Source organism: Jaculus jaculus, chromosome 19 (assembly GCF_020740685.1).
Source record: "Jaculus jaculus isolate mJacJac1 chromosome 19, mJacJac1.mat.Y.cur, whole genome shotgun sequence".
NCBI lineage: Eukaryota > Metazoa > Chordata > Mammalia > Rodentia > Dipodidae > Jaculus > Jaculus jaculus.
This window is the reverse complement of record NC_059120.1, coordinates 59597902-59602924: the sequence shown is the minus strand read 5'-3', so window position 1 is coordinate 59602924 and position 5023 is coordinate 59597902.

The following is a 5023-nucleotide window of genomic DNA, read 5'->3' as shown; positions in this document are numbered from 1 at the left end:
CAGTGGCGTATGGATGTGCTGGGCAAGGCTGGAAGGGGTGGGGTGCAATGGGGGCATGCCCCCGAGGGACTTACGCTACAGAATAACGTGGGCAATGTGGGGGGCATCCACCTCCCGGCTAAGGGGCCGCTCAGCACCATGGTGACATGCCTTCCCCTGGAAAGGGCCCTTCCTCAGAATGGCTTCTTCAGGGCTGGGAGTGAAGCCTGGGAAAAGTGGCTCAGTGGGTAGAATAATCACTGCTCAAGGCAGAGGGCCCCAAGTCAATGTCCAGTCCTCACACCCAGTTTGGTCTCCAGAGTCCACACAAAGCCCAGAATCTCTCCGGGTTGTGGCAGGGTGGGAGGCCGAGGCAGCCAGCCCGGCACAAGCACCTGTGGACAACGTGAGGTCTTGTCTCGATTGAGGTGGAGAGGCCAGAACCAATGCAAAAATTGTCATTTGACCACCGCACGTGTGCCATTGCATGCGTGTGTCTACACTCGGCACACACAAAATAATAAAAGATGGGGCTGGCTGGGTATGGTGGCACACACATTTAATCCCCAGCACTTGGGAGGAAGAGGTAGGCGGATCACCATGAGTTTGAGGTCATCCTGAGACTACATAATGAACTCCAGGTCACCCTGAGCTAGAGTGAGAGCTACCTCAAGAAAAAAAAAAAAAAAAGGTTGGGGTTGGAGAGATAGCTTAGCAGTTAAGGCATTTGCCTGTAAAGCCAAAGGACCCAGGTTTGATTCCCCAGGACCTACATAAGCTAGATGCACAAGGGGATGCATGTATCTGGAGGCCTTGGCACACCCATTCTGTCTCTCTCTCTTTGCTTGACTATTTCTCTCTCTCTCAAATAAATAAAAATTAAAAAATTAAAAAAAAGAAATAGGGCTAGAGAGATGGTTCAGTGGTTAAGGTGCTTGCCTGAAAAGCCTAACAACCTGGGTTCAATTCCCAAGTACCCACATAAAGCCAGATGCAAAGTGGTGCATGCATCTGGACTTCATTTGTTCTGGCATGCCATTCTCTCTATGTCTCCTTTCTCTGCTTACAAGTAAATACATAAAATATTAATAATAATAATAAAACTGGGCTGGAGAGATGGCTTAGCGGTTAAGTGCTTGCCTGTGAAGCCTAAGGACCCTGGTTTGAGGCTCGGTTCCCCAGGTCCCACGTTAGCCAGATGCACAAGGGGGCGCACGCGTCTGGAGTTCGTTTGCAGAGGCTGGAAGCCCTAGAGCGCCCATTCTCTCTCTCTCCCTCTATCTGTCTTTCTCTCTGTGTCTGTCGCTCTCAAATAAATAAATAAAAACATTTAAAAATAATAATAATAATAATAAAACAAAACTATAATGGCTTTCTGACCTGATCAGTCCACAAAAGGGATACAACTCATTCCACAGGACACTTCTTCCTCTTCCCTCCCTGTCCTCTCAGTGGAACAAGGAGAGTATGAATCTAGCAAAAGAAACTAAGGCTGAGCACCGGGTCGGAGTTTCAGTCCCTAGCAAGGGCCTAGGACTCTGCTCTTGGCTCCCCTCCCCCCACCATGGCACAGTGGCTCATGCAATCACATCTCCTGAACAGAGAGACCCTGTGGTAGTGGGTAGAACCACTGTTCCTTTCAAGGCCTCCCCTACCTGCCAGCAAGTCTGTCCTGTCTAAACACAGCCCTTCCATGGAACTTCAAGTTGAATCAGGAAAGTTAAATAAAAAGCACAATTCTGCTCTTTTGTTTAGTTCACCATGGTAGTCTACAGGGTTACTTGATTCCTCGCTATTTCTTCTCAAGACACATTCAGAATCCAGAAATTTCTACCCAAGAAACAAAAGCAAAATTGTCCAGCTTTCCAAATGGATTCAGATGAAAATGGATGGTAACAAAATCAGTTACAATTCCCATAGTAGTGGAGGAGCCAGCCTTGGTGATGCAGGTCATTAATCCCAGGTGCTCCTCTCAGCACAGGAAGGGAGGCAGATGTAAGAGGATCGCTGTGAGCTTAAGATCCGTCTGGAACTAGAGTGAGTTTCAGGTCAGACTAGGCTAGAGTGAGACCCTGGGTCTGTAAGGAATCACACTCTATGTTGAATCTCAGTCAACCATCAATCCTACCATATCTATCTGGAAATGTTCACACTGGGCATGTTTAATTGGGAAGCAGATTTTGCTTTTTATCTGACCCATACGAGTGAATTCAGCAATAAATACGTAGAATTGAGCTGGGTGTGGTGGTGCACACCTTTAATCCCAGCACTCGAGAGGCAGAGCTAGGAGGATCGCTGTGAGCTCGAGGCCACCCTGAGACTACATAGTGAATTCCAGGTCAGCCTGGGCTAGAGTGAGATACTACCTCGAAAAAAAAAAAAAAAAGTAGAATTGTTTGGGGAGGGGACAACATATGGAACATGTAGGCTGGGGAGATTGCTCAGTGGTTAAAGTCACCTGCTTGCATAAACTTGCTGGTCTGGGTTCGATTCCCCAGCACCCACATAAAGCCAGATCACAAGGTGGTGCATGCGTCTGGAGTATGTCCGCAGATACAAGAGGCCCTGGTGTTTCCATTCTCTCTCTCAGCTTATTAAAAAAAAAAAAAAAAAGAAAGAAAGAAAGAAAGAAAAAGACAACATGAAGCTGGGGGTGGTGGCACACGCCTTTATGCCAGCACTCAGGAGGCAGAGGTAGGAGGATTGTCAATGAGTTCGAGGCCACCCTGAGACTCCACAGTGAATTCCAGGTCAGCCTGGGCCAGAGTGAGACCCTACCTTCAAAAACAAAACAAGAAAGACATGACTCTAACAACAGAAACAGAAAATAGGTGTCTATTCCACCTGTGTCCCCAACCACCCACCCGCTCTCCTCAGACAGCCACTGGTCCCATACCCTACCTGAGACACCCCACATACATGCAAGCAATGTGGCTGCCTGTGGGGGACTCCTGGCCCCTGGTGCCCTGCACTGCCTGATCAAGTGCCAATGCTGAGAGCTACCTTCCCAAAGCCAGTCTTGCCAGGACCACTGTGGTCCCCCGGGGAGACAGGAGGAAGCTGGTCACTCCTCCCTTGCTTTTGTTTAGACCAAACTGAGATACCAGTCTTCGTGGCTCTGGCCCCTGGGCCCGCCCGGTGCTGCCCGCAGGGAGGCCAGGCTCTGAGGCGGTGGGCAGCGCCGACAGGGAAGGGGAGGACCGCAGCTGTGGAGGGTGGGCCATCTTTTACAAACTGAAAGGCCCAAACCCAGACAGAGAGCCGGAGGGGACTCAGGACTTGGTTGCCACCAGGGACTAGGACGCCACCACCGAGGTGGGGAGAACCGACAGTCGCTCTGGAAGGTGCTCCGGGAGCCCGGGGAGCCTATGCAGAGGCCTGACTGTGCAGACAGCCTTCTCCCCTCGGGTTACCACGGCGCCTGCTCCTCCCCTTCCCTCTGGGCTCAGGCTGCAGAGCCCAAGGGCAACCTGAAATAAAAGGTTAGACCTCTGGAAGGACCGACCACAGAAAAGCCGGCGGTCCTGGGAAAGGAAGTAGAGATGAAACGGGGTGCAGAGGGCTGCTTGTGAGGTCAGGAAAAATCATAGGAATGTCCATCCAAAGACTATCCTAGACCCAGGAGATTGGCAGAAAGTTCCTGGAGGTAGGTGGGGACAAGGGAAAGGAAAGACGCTCGGATTGGAGAGATGGCTTAGCGGTCCCTGTGAAGCCCAAGGCCCCCGGTTCAAGGCTACCCAGATGCACAAGGTGCCGCATGCATCTGGAGTTCCTTTGCAGTGTGGCTGGGAGCCCTGGCGTGTCCTCCCTCCCTCTCTCTTGTTCTCGCTCTCACTCTCTCTCAAATAAATAAATAAAAATGTTTTTAAAAGGAGAGTCATGAGTGACCACTTTGGGGGGACCTCACTCCCTCAGGCCCAATGAGTCCTGAGGCGGCCTCTGCCAGGCCCTTGGCAGACAGGCTGCGGAGGCCACCGAGGCCACACAGCTTGCAAGTGGCAACTTAAAAGCTTCCGGGGCCATGGTAACAAGGGTAGACTGGCCCTTCTGGATCTCAAAGGACCCAAAAAGGCGTTGGGATTGAAGGGCTGTGCTTGGAAGAGAGCCTGGTGCAGTCCAAAAGGAACAGGCTGACACAGAGCAGATCTGTCCCAGGGGTAGGGGATGGGGCTCTGGGGACAGCTGGGTGGGCAGACATCAAGAGGGGGACACCAGGGCTGGGGAGGAGGCCAGGGACTAGCCAGCCAGGGAAAGTGAGACCCAGAGAGGCTGGAAGGTTGCTCCCCACTCAGCGGGCTTCAGACCAGGGAGTGACTGGGTGAGGGGCTTCAGAACAGCTTCCTTCTTCCTTTGGTGGCCCCAGCCCCTCCCACACCAGCGGCACAGCCAAGGCCTTTATGGAGCCTCCAGGAAGAAGAGAGCCCCCTCCTCACCCATTCATCCTTAGTGTGGGAGGCTTGCCACACGCCCGCCCCACAATGGCTGGCCTCTCCTTCTCGCGGTGCCAGCCAGTCCCCACCCACTGCCAAGGCCCCCTCCCTAGCTTTGTCTTTTCCTGGAGCCCCAGGGCTTTGGCCATGGTCCCAGTCGAAGGATGGTGGGGAGTCCCGGCCCCGTGCCCCCCACACCTCACCATTCACACGCTGGCATCAGAGCCGTGGGAACGCTGGACGGCAGCTGGGCATTGGTGCCCAGCTCTGCCCACCTCCTAGCCAGCCAACCTCAGAAAGGGAAGAGGATCTGGCTGCCCCCAGAAGAGCCCCATCGCCATGGGGCCCTGGAAAACCTTTAGCACTGATTATGAATGTGGGGACAAACAAGGCATTTGCAAGCCAATCAAGGACAGACCTTTCCCAGGAAAGAGCTTCCGACAGGGCTGCATGCTGGGTCACCTTGTCCCTCCCCTGCCTCTGCCTGGTCTGCAGCTCCTCCGGGACCGGACCGAGGGCCCTGAGGGTCTGCCAGCCCCTCGGTATCCAGGGACCCAGGGCCCTGAGGGCTCAGGAGGGTGAGGCTGGGCTATGCTAACTAAGGTCAGCTGGAG